At 40.4% G+C, this 16,002-nt stretch overlaps 1 protein-coding gene across 1 annotated transcript in view; it reads left to right on the top strand.

The window, feature by feature from the left end:
- The window catches only part of PHEX (phosphate regulating endopeptidase X-linked), a 196,474-nt gene that overhangs the window by 78,624 nt on the left and 101,848 nt on the right, over positions 1-16,002 (top strand). The window lies entirely within an intron of this gene.

Raw genomic sequence — 16,002 nt, 5'->3', positions numbered from 1 at the left:
CCTTGTATTCAGAGAACTTCTTTTAATTTTTTGTTATTTAGTTGAAGGTCATGCATAATTTTAAAATATAGCATATTAGCTGAATGTTGAACACATTGTGTGGAAAGTTATACACAGGGTATGAAAGTGGGACTCCTTTAGTGAATCCATGATGTACCGTCACTATAAATAGAGATGTTGCTCCAGTGCCACTGTGACACACTCTGTTCTGTAAGTTCATGACCTCTACATGACTGGAGAAAGGATTGGGGAGGGGTATGTGTGTGCATGAGGGGAAGAGGGATGTCTAAAGTTATTATAATTTTTCTCTTCCTTTTCCTTTTTATTATTAACTAGAGGCCTGGTGCACGACATTCGTGCATGAGTAGGGTCCCTAGGCCTGGCTGGCAATCAGGGCCAATTAGGTTCCCCGCCTCCCTGCCCCCCGGCCCCCTCCTTCCCTTGCTCCCTCAGTGCCCCGCTGCCAACACTGGTGGCCTGCCATGCTCCGTACAACCCCCTGGTGGTCAGTGTACATCATAGCAAGTGATCAAACTCCCGTTCTCCCAGTTGCACTCCCAAGGGGACACTTTGCATATTAGCTTTTTATATATATAGAAGATGAGAATTGATATGTGTAATATGTGAATAAATACTCCCACATAGAGATCCACATCCATGGAGAGCAGGTGAAGATTCTAGTGATGGCTGGGAAGGGATGGTCTCCATGGGCCTAGTGTGACTGATGGTCAGGCTGTAATGTTTTTAAAAATATGGCAATGGTAATAAAGTAGTTAACTTTTACTGGGGTTTAACTGAATGTCTGGCACTCTTCTAAGTGCTTTCCATAAGTTAATTTATTCAATCCTCACAATGGCTCTATAACTGCTATTCCTGCCCCTATTTTCCAGATGACGAAACTGAGGTTCAGAGAGTAAATTTCCCAAGAACATATAACCTGAAAATGGTTTAGGTAGGTTTTAAGCCCACATGATCTAGCTTTAAGCCAGTGCTCTATTCCCTTGCTTCTCTCTAAAAAACACTAGAATTTTCACCATTTTCATGACTGTAATGAAGAGAGCTGTCATAATGAGGAGACTCAGCGGCTTTTTAAATAATTAATTCACCTTTATCAGGATATTATTTATTCATATATTAATATATTATAAAAACAAAAGACACATTTTTCTGTTAGCATTTTAGAGATAGGAAACAGTTGGAATAGATTTGCTTCTAGTATTTCAATATTTTAAAGAGAAATACAGTTGAAATCTTAATTCAAGTCTAACTAGTGGACATTGCATTTTTATATTCCATAATTTTCTGAAGAAACAAAAAGAAATAAGTTGAATATCAGAAAATTCATCTAAGAGCAACTTTCTAGGTATATTTTTGGCTCAGTCCACACACTGAGTTCAATTTTCAGTATTTTCTACAAATATCATTATGAGGAGTGATCCTTGATTTTGACATGGTGACCTAAGGCTCTGTAAGATTTTTCAATAAAAAGTCTTTTTAAAAAGTTTATCATCCTTTAGTTACTAAGGCAAATGTGAAATTGTCCAAGAACAATTTTCTATTAAGTGGTGAAGCAAAAAACAACAAACTACAGACGATCTTTCTGCTTTAACTGTTATCTCTAGAAAATTCAGTGAAGTTGGAGCTCCTATTTAAACATTTTCGCTGAAGCAAGTTATTAAACCTTATCATTTTATTTCATGATAGTGTCCTAAAGTACTTATCTTTATTCATATATATCATTTCTGCCAATAGGCTTTTTTTTTTGCTGCTCCCTCAATTTTTTTGTATTTTTGTTATAGGGTGAACCCTGTTAAAGAAAAAAATATATTGTGTTACTTGTTAAAATGCTAAGGAAGACTTTTTTCAGGACTATTGCAAAAAGTGTAAAGACTTTCACAGTAGGGGGGAGAGATTGGATTCAACAGATGGGAATTTATGGCCAACCAGAATATTTGAGGGGATCAGTGGATGGGAAATTACTAAGAAGAGACATCAAGGATCAGGGGACTTTTGCTGAAGGCAGGCCAGAGTGCTCAGATATCAAGGGAGCGGAGTTTGAGAAGTTTGACCAAATAGATATGTATGTTGTTCAGTTATAATGGGTAGAGGATCCTCTCTAAACTGACTTAATCATGGGATGTGAAGAGAGCAGAGCGCCCGAAGAATGGCTCCTCTGTGTATAACACATCCAACAGCAACTTGGGCTTATTCTTCACGGGTGGCAGGATACTGTGGCCTTCCTGTGATATTACGCCCTATACAACAACAACAAAAACCAACTGACTTAATCTGGATTCTTGCTAAAACTGGGTTGTGCAGGCCTGGCAAGGACAGGATGGAGGCCAAGGTCAAGGCCTAATAAAGAAGAGGGCTTAGCCCTAGCAGGTTCGACTCAGTGGACAGAGCCTTGGATTGTGGACTGAAGGGTCCCAGGTTCAATTCTAGTCAAGGACACATGCTCAGGTTGCGGGCTCCATCCCCAGTAGGGGGTGTGCAGGAGGCAGCCGATCAATGATTCTCTGTTATCATTGATGTTTCTATTTTCTGTCCTTTCTCTGAAATCAATGGAAAATATTTTAAAAAATGAAAAAGAAAAAAGGAAGAAGGCTTAGAGCAGTGGTTCTCAGTCTTCCTAATGCCTCGACCCTTTAATACAGTTCCTCATGTTGTGGTGACCCCCAACCATAAAATTATTTTCGGTGCTACTTCATAACTGTAATTTTGCTACTGTTAATGAATCCTAATGTAAACATCTGTGTTTTCCTATGGTCTTAGACTCTACAGCAACGGTTCTCAACCTGCGGGTCGCAACCCACAGGTTGAGAACCACTAGCAGGGTCGCCTAAGACCATAAAATAATAGCAGGGTCGCCTAAGACCATGAAGTAGCACTGAAAATAATTTTATGGTTGGGGGTCACCACAACATCAGGAACTGTATTAAAGGGTCACGGCATTAGAAAGGTTGAGAACCACTGGCTTACAGGAATCTGGCTAAAGTTTAGTCAAGGAGAGAGTCTTTGTCAACCCTCAAATCAAAGCTAAAGTACTGGTTTCTTATACATTAAAACATTCTGTATACAGAAGCTTAACCTAGTTATCGAGGAACAAACCTTTTATGACACTTCAGGTACAGACTTTACTGAGTGAAGAATTCAAACGTTACTTACTGTGCAAAAACAGTTCTCTAATGTCTCCTGTACTCCAGTAGCTTATTCTTCTTTTCTTTTTATGGCAAAGACATTGTTCATGTCCTCAAGTAATGAAATAGATGACCTACGGTCTCTTCCAAGTTTCTGAGCTGCTCTGGTGAGCAATTCCTGTAGTAATTCTTATCCCCAGAACAGGCTTCTCCTCCCACCCCATCCGGCTGCAGCTGGTGCCGCAGACTTAAGTGCTCACAAGGGTCCAATTGCAGTGGTGGAGATTGAACTTGCAACCTCCAAGCACTAGGAGTTCACCTCATTAGTGAACCAAGATAATTGAATTGATGTCCCACAATTAATATTCAAGTTCTCCCATTCCCCTACTCGCTGTTTCTCTCAGTGGTTGAGCAAATGAGATGTAACTCCAACGTTGATGGCAGAAGTCACATGAAAGTCAGTGTCATTCATCATAGCAATGCTCTGGTATGGAAGGGTTCTTTGTTCCCTGCAGATGCTGGTACTCATGAGGGTTGGTCTCAGGATAACCCTGCTCCACAAGTCACGCAAAGAAATTATATCCTCTCGGGCACCAAATGTTTCCGTTTCTGTTTGTCTAGTCAATGGTATCAGCTACAATGCCAAGATCAGTTTCTCTGGGATTTGAATTGTAAAGGTCTTTAAATATAGTGATAAGATATTGACATATAAAAATTGCATCTGATTTTCTGCAACGTTGCATTAGCATCTCATAGCCCAGCTTGATTCTTATTAATGTAGGCAAGTCAGTGAATCTCTCTGTTACCTCTGTCTTCCTGTATATATGGTACAGGAGTTTCTGCTGCTAACGTAATGCTGCATAATGATCAATCACAAAACCTCAGTGGGCTTTACCAATAAACAATCATTGCTGATACATCCGGAGTCGGCTGGGTTCGCAAGGGCAGCTCTGCTTATTTTGGCAGGCTTCTCGAATGTTGGGGGGTTGGCTGGTCTAGGTTGGCTCAGCAGAGGTGATCCGGATGACTCGGCTCTGCTCCAGGTGTTTGACTTCCTTCATCCTGGCTAGCCGGGCACATTGTCATAGCCATCACAGAGGTGCAAGCGAGCAAGCAGAAAACTGCGAGGCCTCTTGAGCCCAAGCTCAGAATTGGCATAATATCATGTCTGCATTCTGTTGACTAAAGCAAGCCACAAGGCCAGACCAGATTGACAGAGTAGGGAAATAGACCATGCATTTTTAGTGGAAGGAACTGCAGGGCTGCACAGCCAAGAGTATGGCTAAAGGGGTATAACATTTAATCAGATAGGGATACGGAAGTACAGTAGTCTCCCTTTATTTGTGGGGGATAGGTTTCAAGACCCCAGTGGATGCCTAAAACCATGGATAGTACCGAACCATATATACACTATGGTTTTTCCTATCCAGGCATACCCTGGGAATATTTTGGGTTTAGTTCCAGACAACCACAATCAAGTGAGTTGTAATGTTTTTGCTGGTGGAGGCGCTTGTCTTCAATTTGTAAAAAGGGCAGCATCCGTGAAGACCAATAAAACAAAGCACAATAAAATGAGGTATGCCTGCACATACATACCTATGGTAGAGTTTAATTTATAAATTAGTCACAGTAAGAGATTAACAAAAACTAATAATAAATAGAATGATTATAGTAATATACTGTAATGAAAGTTATGTGAATATTCCCTCTCCCATCACCAATCTGATATTTAAGACACCTACTAAGTGACTGATGGGTGGGAAGCATACATAGTGTGGACAAAGGGATGAGTCACATCCTGGGTGGGACAGCATAAGATTTTATCATGTTACTCAGAACTGCACACAAGTTAAAACATATGATTGTTTATTTCTGGAATTTTCTATTTTATATTTTGGATTCTGTGGTTGACCATAGGTAACTGAAATCACAGAAAGGTAAACCTCATTGCTTTACGGTGAGGACCGAGTAAGATACCGTGTTTTCCGGTGTATAAGACGACCCCCTAATTTTACAGTTAAAACATAGGTTTAGGCCTATATTCGCTGTATAAGACTACCCCCCACTTCAAAGAAAAGACTTACTTTGCCGTCAAGATCTGTAGGTAATTTTTGTGCAATTTTGGTCTTTTGCCCCTGATTTTCGGTTGACTTTTTTTTCCGTTTAAAAAGTCATCTTATACGCCAGAAAATACGGTAATTTTCAGAGAAGGCTTTGCACAATGCATGGTGCATAGTCAGTGCCCAGTGAATGTCAGCTACTGTTATTACTGTGTGTCGTGCCTAAGATGAATCATAAGAAGATAATTGATATCATCAAAGTCCTGCCATGAACTGTGACAACTCTTCTGCACTAAGAGCTCATCTCTTTCTAATTTCTCTTAGAAAGATTGAGAGTGAGGAAGGTGCCTGGGGTTTTTGCTGTTCCTAGTCCTCCATACATGCCCATGTAGTAGTTTTCAGTTGGGATAAAGATCCTTTTAATGCTAGTGCCCTGGCCACATTTCAGAACCTGCTCTACCATTTATTTTATTTATTTATTTAAAAATATATTTTATTGATTTTTTACAGAGAGGAAGGGAGAGAGATAGAGAGCTAGAAACGTCGATGAGAGAGAAACATCGACCAGCTGCCTCTTGCACACCCCCTACCGGGGATGTGCCCGCAACCAACGTACATGCTCTTGACCGGAATCAAACCTGGGACCTTTCAGTCCACAGACCGATGCTTTACCGCTGAGCCAAACCAGTTTCGGCTGCTCTTCCATTTAATGCTAAATCTGGCTCAGAGGAGCGTCTCATGAAACTACTCAAGGAGTCAAATGTAATTTCCATAACAGATCCAGGTTTCACAACTCTCCACTAAATCTCACACAGAATGTAATGAGACCCTAATTATGACAGTTCTTTTTAAGCAACCTTTGATAAAATGACACCCAGCTCTACACATAGTTTAGAAATCTCATTGGAATGCTCTTGAAATAAGTGTGGACACTACTCTTACCTTGTCCTTGAGTATGCTTCTACAATGACAGCATGTTTGGTCCACATTTCTTGATTGTTGTCTACATCTCTGGCTAACATTGGACCCTGTTGCCTTTGCCACATAGAGTCTTGTCAAGCATATCTGATCAGATCTGTGAACTGCAAAGACCCTATACTGGAAATTAATTCACTGCAAGAAACCATTTATGAATTTTTGAAGTGACCAGGTAGAATTATTTTGCTCATGGGAGTTTATCCACAGCCTAAGTCCTGATCATTATGAGACCAGTTGACTTCTAAATTTTATTCTTGTCCTTATTCCATTCCCATTCAGATATGGAAAGTGGGAAACAGGAAAAGAGTTATGAACTTAGAATACAACCTATCTGTTCATATCCAGTAAATAGGATTTTATTCCTTATTTCCTCCACCCCAGTCGCAGGCTTTTTTTCTTTTTTAATGTATTTTTATTGATTTCAAAGAGGAAGGGAGAAGGAGAGAGAGAGAAACATTAATGATGAGAGAGAATCATTGATCAACTGCCTTCTATACACCCACTTCTGGGGATGGAGCCTGCAACCAGGCATGTGTCCTTGACCCAGTCTCAGGCTTTTGATAAAAGGGAATACTAAACTTATGCACCACCAAACTAGCATGCTTTATAGCATGTCTGAGGCTCAAATAACTTGATATCCTTTTTTTTTTCTTTTGCCAACATGATTTTTCTTTTGCAAACTAGCTATGCAAATTTGTTAATCCCGACAAATTGGTATGATTTGTTTTATTAGCTCATTTGGCTGCTAGAAACCTCAGCATTTTCTAACTATCCTTAGTTTTTCTGAATTTATCACTTCTCCGACCTCAATATGGGCCTTCTTTACTTCTTATTTTAGTGCCATTATTATATCTTTATCAAGAATAAATTCAGCTGAAACCAGTTTGGCTCAATGGATAGAGCGTCGGCTTGGGGACTGAAGGGTCCCGGGTTCGATTCCCGTCAAGGGCATGTACCTTGTTTGCGGGCATATCCCCAGGAGGGGGTGTGCAAGAGGCAGCTGATCGATGACTCTCTCATCGATGTTTCTGGCTCTCTATCTCTCTCCCTTCCTCTCTGTACAAAATCAATAAAATATATTTAAAAAAAAGAATCAATTCAAACCCATTTTATAAATAGAGTATGTAAATAGTAAATAAATATTTAATATTTATTGGTACATTGATTTATTTAATGTCTCTATTTCCAGTAAATTGCCAGAAAGAAAACTTTTAGGGACTTCCCTCAGATTGTAGCCTATTTCTTCAGGGTTAGCCACATAAATTAATGATAATGATTTTCATTTTCACATTCACTAATCAAGTGGTTATAACATTGCCCTGATCAAGACAACGGGGATACCAGATAATTTTTTTTATTGTTCCTTACCCGAGGATATTTTCCATTGATTTTTAGAGAGAATGGAAGTAAGGGGGAGAGATAGAAAAACATCGATGTGGGAGAAACACATCGATTGGTTGCCGCCCACGTGAACCCTGAACAATGCTGGGGATCGAGCCTGCAACTGAGGTACATTCCCTTGTCTGGAATCGAACCCGAGAGCCTTTAGACTGCGGGCTGACGCTCTAACCACTGAGAAAAACTGGCTGGGCAGGATTTTTAATGTTAGGTATTATTAAGATATTACTTATAGTTTCTAAATTATTAAAGAGTAAAATCCATTCAGCATTGTCTTATTTAAGAATTTCGTTAAAATTACATTATTTTAAAATTAATACATGTACTCAACCTTGAAGATTTTCCTTTTTTAAGAACTCTATTGTAATCAGTAGGGTGTCTTCTGTGTTTCTATCAATTGCCAGTGGAAGTGGGCTTCTTGGGGTACCATGAGGAGAGGATTTTATGGAGGCCCTCACAGGAGGATGAGGTATAGTGGAAAGTTTTATTTCTGTGAAATCAATCTCCTAAGTTTCCCAGGTCCCAATCCCTCCGTCCTGCCATAGAAAAAGTCCCATTTTGTCTTCAGCAGGGCTAAGATCAAAGCCAGTGCCCAGGGTTTCTGCTCCATATTTGCACAGTCCAGTCCAGCGTCTGGGCTTCTGGGGTCACGTGGCTATGGAGGGAGCATGGGCAAGTGCAAGGAAGCAGGTGTGAAACAAAAGGAACAAGAGCATGAGAATTCCTTTGGGGATTATGGCTCCAGGCCCTCTGGGCAATTGTCTTTGTTCCCAGGTTAGACTGACAGACAAGCACCTCTATAACACCTCAACTTTATGGCACGTGAGCTCATCTTCCCCTTTGTTGAACCCCTTCTTCCAGTGATCTGCAGGGAGACTGAAATTGCAAGTTCCTGGTGAAGCTGCCCAGATGGCCATGCTACTAATGTCTGGCTTCCCTTCACATCTGTTCTATTATTAATATGAATAACTAGCTAATTACAATGATAACACTATCAACCTATGAGTATTTCTACCAGATATATTAATATATATTGAAACCATTCTTAGCCATCTGTCCTATGCCATGCTGGAATCACCAATTTCAGAATGGACTGGGCTAACTTACTGAGTCATTTGATTTCCACTAAAGTTTATATTTGGAATAACTGCTGGGATAACTGTTATACTTTAGCATATCTATATAAATTTAGTTTTTAGCCTTTAGTTTCTTTAAAAAAATATATTTTATTGATTTTTTACAGAGAGGAAGGAAGAGGGATAGAGAGTTAGAGACATCGATGAGAGAGAAACATCCATCAGCTGCCTCCTGCACACCCCCTACTGGGGATGTGCTCACAACCAAGGTACATGCCCTTGACCGGAATCGAACCTGGGACCCTTCAGTCCGCAGGCTAATGCTCTATCCACTGAGCCAAGCCAGTTTTGGCTAATATATATATCAATATATATATAAAAGCCAAGCGTTTGGAACAACGTAACAACCAGAACTACCGGTTGCTATGACACACTCTCGTGGCCAGCTGGCCTGATTAGGTCCCCAATTGCCCCCCACTGCAACCTCCCTCAGCCCCTCCTCCTGGCTGGCCTCACCCCCGGTCACCCCTCCCCTCACCTCCAACCTCCCTGTCAGTCTGGCCTGATCGGCCCCCATCAGGGCAGGCCAGCCAGAACCCACCCGTGCACGAATTCGTGCACCAGGCCTCTGGTGTAAACAATATTTAATTAAGTTTCACTTATTTACTGTATATCCACTGGAGGTTATGAAAGCATAAATCAATTTTATTGAGCAACTGCTATATAATATGAGAAATGAAATCATATCTTGAAAAATATGTGAGACACAAAATTGTAAAACTAACAACTTTAAGTTCACAGAACACTGTAGGAAAAGAAAAATGAATTTTCCCTCTACCTTTTCAGGTTCTTGGCTGAGACCCTTCTGAAATTAAAAGATATATTAACAGAAGAAAAACAAACAGAATTTCAATAACATGTACACCTCCTGTATACATGGGAGAGATCCAGGACAATTGAGTAACTCTTCAAAATAGACCAAGCCTCCACCTTAAATACTATCCCCAGCTAAAGACAAAAGAAAAGATAGTGAGGGGGGAGGGAAGCCAGTTATGGGGGTGACCAGGAAAAGCATAGTAAATGAAGATAATGCTGTAATACAGATTTAAATCTTTGCCTTCTCTAGTGATAAGACCTTATTTCTAGATATTGCGTCATCCTCCTCTCCCTAGTAAAGAGAGGGAGATAACCTGAGAAATGAAGATTCCCCTTATGAATGTCCATGTCTCTTACAAAAATTTTCAGAGCTTTTCCTTTGTCTTCTGTTTCTTAACAGTAATCGTTATGTCAAAGAGGCATGTTGTGGGGTTACAAATTCTGATCCCCTTCAACACTTTATAGTTTGCTTCTATATCTATGATCTCATTTGATCTAAATCATGATCCGAATATAAATATAAATGGCGATTAAACACACACCTATGTTCTGATTATATGTCTAACAGATCTCAGAGAAGGCACTGAATGTGTGGGATTAAGTGTTTGGGATTCATGCCTATGAGGTAGGATCTGAAGGGTCCCAGGTTCAATTCCCGGTGAGGGCACATGCCTGATTTGGCCACTTAGGATGTCTTTATTGCTAGAGACTGTACTATAGTCTATTAAACATGCAATAATATTATGTCTAAAAACAATGTTACGTATCTTAATTAAAAGTACTTTATTGCTAACAATGCTAATGATCACCTGAGCTTTCAGTAAATAGCAATCTTTTTTGCTGGTGGGGGGTCGGTGAGATGTTGACAAACATGCAATAACTATGAAGCACAATAAAGCGAAGCGCAGTAAAACAAGGTATGCCTGTATTGGCACATGCCCCTTCCAATGCATTAATTGAATCATCTTGACTCTTTATAAAACACATGCAGTTCCTATATCCATATGATGGGAAAAAGGTTAAGGAGAGGTCAAAAGAGAAATGGCAGGTGAGACAATTTGTAATTTACTAAGATAGAAGAATCTCATCACACACAACCTTTGATGGAAGCATGCCTATGCATGTGTGTCTGATGTAGAACACTATGGGGAAAATCTTGGGGTACAGGGAATGAGAAGGGGAACCAACTTTTAAATAACACTGGTTGAGGTAAGGAAGTGACAACTGCCCATAGACAATCAAATGAATTGTATTTTCACAGTGCAGATCCATTAAATCGGGAATTAAGTAGATGCCTAACAAGTTGCTACTTTGCCTGGAGGGCTGTTACCCTGAATGTGACCGATTTTATCATAAAAACACGTGGGTTAATTTTTCCATGTTATATTTTGACTTTTGACTCTAAATAAATATTTTTTTTCTAGGGATAACTTCACCCTATGACTTCCACTTTAAGTAATTTCTATTAATATTATATGTTGCCTTGTTGGAGCATTAGGTCAAGGTTTGATGAAGTAATACAATTTCTTTCTCTTTATGCATTTTAAAATTATAGCAGGCTTTTGCTGCCTCAGGGAACATGACTTGACTGAAGGTGATATTATTATGTGATGCTGCAGAGTAGTTTAAAGATAAAAATCAGAAGTGTTCAGTGGATTTATCTTTGTAGTTCCAGCATGCTGAAATCATTATTTCTCTTATTTGTATTGACATGCCAACTAATGACCTTAATCAGCTTCAAAGATTTTCCTCGTTCTTGAAGTCTGCTGGGGTAGTTCAGCTCCATTTCACAGAAATTTCGTATAATAAGTCTGTAAAGTTGAGAACCTGTGATGGGACCTGGGGCGAGGCGGAGTAGTGCCTGAGAGGACTAGGGCAGGGAGTATTGAGGCTCATGGAAAAGCAAAGAGGGAAGCGATCACTATTTGGGTTTTGACATCCATGAGAGGGCCACAAAGATGTTGAGTTACCAAAGAATGGATATTTAGGGAAGACACGGGTGTAGGGTGGGGGGATGGGGGCAGGGAGAGGGGCAAGAAGGAAAGGAAGAGGTAGAAGGAAGCTGCATATGAGTCAGCTGTTATTACTCTTCATCCTGGCAATAGGCTGACATTGTTTTTTTTGCCTCAATTTGTATTTACATTTGGCACGCCAGTCAGCAGTGCACAGAGAGCTTTGGAAACTTATGCAAAATGCTCAAAATGATAGTTAATTTGATAATCATTATAATGCCCAGGAATGGCATTTAAAAACCCACATATGAGAGGACCATGGCAATCCAAACCTGTGTTGTTCAAGGGGCATCTGTATTCTTTGGACACCGTTTCCTTTTACCCTCTCATGGTTTATTCACGTCTTTTTTCACTCCCATATTTTCAGTGTTTTCCTCCTCACTGGGTCAAATCAGCATCTTTTTTTTCAATTTTAAAAAAGACAGTTTTTTAGAGTGTTTTAGATTTACAATAAAATTGAGAGCAATGTGCTAACATTTCTCATATACCCTCTGACCCCACACATGCAGTCTACCATTATCAACATCACTTAACAGAGGTACATTTGTTTACCAAAGATGCACTGCTACATCATAGTCACTCAAAGTCCATAGCTTACCTCGGGTTCACTCTTGGTGTTGTACATTGTATGAGTTTGGATAAAAGCATAATGACATAAATCTGTAATTATAATATCAGACAGAATATCTTTACTGCCTTAAAATTCTTTGTGCTCTGCCTATTCATTTTCTCTCCCCACCCCCAACCATGGGAACCACTGATTTTTAAAAATTATCTCTATCGTTTTGCCTTTTCCAGAATGTCATATGGTTGGAATCATACAATATGTAGCCTCTTCAGATTGGTTTCTTTCACTTAGTGATATGCATTTGAGGCTCTTTCATGTTTTCTTATCATGTGATAGTTCACTTCTTTTTATATAACTTTTGTATTTTTTTAATTTTTAAAATTTATCTTTATTGTTGGAAGTATTACAGATGTATTACAGATGTTCCCCTTCACTCCTCCCCCCATTGAACTGACAAAATAGATGGAGAGACCTGGAAGCATATAACAGACTGAGGATTCTCAAAGGGAAGGGGGGAGGGAAGAGATCAACCAAAGAATTTATATGCATATTTATTTCTTAATGTATTTTTTTAAATCCTCACACAAAGATATTGATTTTTAGAGAGAGAGGAAGGGAAAGAAAAAAGAAATAAAGAGACAGACCCCACGCAAAAGAGAAACGTGGAATGGTTGCCTCCCTAACACACCTGACTGGAGATCAAACCCACAACCTGGGTATGTCCCCTAGCCAGAAATTGAACCCGAAACCATGTTCCAACCAACTGGGCCATGGAGCCATTTATTTTTAGTACTGAATAATACTCCATTGTGTGGCTATACCTCAGTTTATTCATTCAATACCCACTGGAGGACATCTTGGTTCTTCCAAATTTCGGCAATTATAAATAAGAGTTGCTATAAACATCTATATGCAGGTTCTGTGTGGGCAGAAATTTTTCATTCCTTTAGGTAAATACCAAGAAGCACGATTGCTGCATCCTATAGTAAGAGTTTAGTTTTGTAAGAAATTGTCAAACTGTCTTCCAAAGTGAATATACCATTTGTATCCTCATTAACTTTACATTCTCGCCAGCATTTGGTGCTGCCAGTGTTGTGGATTCTCGTAGGTGTATTGTGGTATCTCATTGTTGTTTCAGTTTGCATTTTTCTGATGACGTGATGTGGAGCATCTTTGCATAGGCTTATTTTCCATCTTTATGTCTTCTTTGGTGAGGTGCCTTCGGTCCATTTTAAAATCAGGTTTTTTATTTTATTTTTATTGTTGAGTTTCCCATTGCCATCTGATCAAATCTCTCATATGGTCAATAACCACATAGCAGCAGCAGCAGCACTAACAAACATGCATACAACCCAAACCCAAAACCCACAGACCCCTCTCTGAACCCTACAACCACTTCTACTCTGTCTTTGCTTTCTCTCCAACTTGCTGTCTTCTCTTCTCATTCCCTCTTCATCCCACTGATGTATGGCTTCTGTCTCCAGCCCATTCTCTTTCCCAGTCTTAGAAAATGGCAGCAGGATGCACTTGGTTGCCCCCACCTGAAATCTGGGAATTAATCTGATCTTCCCACTTTCATCACCTTTCCACATACAAATCAATCACCTATTTCCATTAATTTGATCACTGAACCCCTCTCAAGTCAACCCATTCACTTCTTCCCACCCTGATTGCCCTCTCTAGTTTGGGAAGATACTACTTTTCTCTTTTTGTGAAGGTGATGGACTGGATGATGTGAGTTGCTGCATGACGAGGTCATAAAGACTAAGGGGTGCTGGTAGCTGCACAAGCGAAAGATCCAGTCCCTGGAGACTTCCTTTTTGTTTTAACACCATCCTTGTGTTGGTTTTCTGTTTGAAATGTTCGCTTATGCATCTCTCTGTTGTTCCCTCCTATTTCCCTAGCATTTTCCTCAGTGTGTTAGGGACACCTCTAGGAGTTCTGAGCTCATGACTGTCATTTAGCACTGTGGTGAGGTCCTGGCTCTGACCCTCACTAGCTGTAAGAGCTGGAACTATGGACTGCTTTGACTTTTATTTCCTTATCTGTAAAACCAGGGGCCAGGTGCACAGAATTTGTGCACAGGGGGGGTCCCCTCAGCCCAGCCTGCACCCTCTCCAATTGGGGACCCCTTGGGGGATGTTCGACTGCCGATTTAGGGGCATGGCTGCTGGTGAAGCCAGGAGAGAAAGAGAGAGGCAACATCTGATCAATAGCTGCCATGGAGGCTGAGGATCAGACCCTGCCTATCTCTGTGCAGGCCTCTCTCTGGGCCTGATCTACGGCCCCTTGGGCAGTCAGTGCTGGGTCGCTGCACTGGCACCAGTGCATCAGTGTTCAGTCGAGCCTTGGTGGTAACGGACCCTGGGTCTTCGTATATATAGATAGGTGGTTTTCCCCGGCACACTGCATCGCCACCCTCTGTGCACAATCACCTAGGAGATTTTAAAACTCCCAGCACCCAGGCTTTGCCCTGACAGACCAGTGCCATCAGAATCCTGATGCTCAGGCCTCAGGACTATTTAAAGCTACCTCTAATGATCCCTGTGTGCAGACGAGATTGAGAATCAGTGACTTAGTAATTTTAAAGGGTCTTTACTCTTCTGTCATTTCATGTTTTTATCATGTCCCAATCCCAAGTTGAGATTTCCCTTTTAATGTTTTTACCAAGTTGGGAAGAAATAGCTGTGAAGTTCCCCCCTCCCTTTTCCATCTGCTATTTGTTCTTATTTACATACGATGGAACCCAGCCCACTGATTTACAGCTCTGGTTCCCTTACAACTGTTATTGAACTGAAAACATAGCTGAAAACTTATTAAACAGAAAAAATTGTTTTGAGCTTTGTGCTGACAATTTATTATAGAACCAAGGGAATATCTAAACTTTTTCCCTTCTAGAATTAATTCTAAAAATGGATTTACAACCCCATAATATCAAATGAAAAATTTAATTCTGGTGCTAAACCCAGTATGTATTCTTTCTTGAGTCTCCCATTGAGAAAATTGGAGCATCTCAGAAGGAGAATGGGATTTTGAGAAGTTTACATCCATAAACAGGCAGGGCCTCTGAAGTTAAGTGTTAGCATCTCCCTCCCCCAGCCCCCTCTGCTGATGCACAGTCACACACAGGAAGAAAAGCCAGGGCAAACACATCATGAACATGGGTGTGGTCTCACGGATGAAACACTTTGGGACAGGTATCTCAGTAGCATCCATCCCTTAAACCTACCATTTGAGATTTGAAATAACATAAGATCATTTTTTGGAGCTGAAAGGGAGTAGAGAGGAGAGTAGGAAGACAACAGAGAAGAGCCAAACATTTGGTTTAACCACTGGCACTAAATTTGGAAAGAACTGGGGTTCTGACATAAGTGTGATTTATATTAGAGGTGTATACTTTGGGGTGCTAGTTCTCCCTGCCTGTTTCTTTGTTAACACTGTCTCTTTCAACTGTTCACTCACTTTATTCTGTAATACCTGTCTGAAATATACAGCCCAGGCCTTTGCTTCTCTCTCTCAAACCCCAACTATTGAACTTAGTTGCTACCTTGATAAGGATGGGCTAATAATTGTTTTCATGGAAAGAAATGGTTAATTATCTCTAGCAGTGGGGGGAAAATATTTTTTTCTAGAAAAGATAATGTTGCTAGAGCATAGAGTCAAGCTGAAAGGAGCATCTTTCCCACCATGTTTAGCATTGAACTTTCTCATGGCCTAGATCCGTGGTCAGCAAACTGCGGCTCACGAGCCACATGTGGCCCTTTGGCCCCTTGAGTGTGGCTCTTCCACAAAATACCACGGCCTGGGCGAGTCTATTTTGAAGAAGTGGCATTAGAAAAAGTTTAAGTTTAAAAAAGTTGGCTCTCAAAAGAAATTTCAATTGTTGTACTGTTG

This window comes from Pipistrellus hanaki (genome assembly GCF_964339955.1).
Source record: "Pipistrellus hanaki genome assembly, chromosome: X".
Classification (NCBI taxonomy): domain Eukaryota; kingdom Metazoa; phylum Chordata; class Mammalia; order Chiroptera; family Vespertilionidae; genus Pipistrellus; species Pipistrellus hanaki.
The sequence above is the reverse complement of the archived record's forward strand: the minus strand, read 5'-3'. Positions and strand labels throughout refer to the sequence as shown.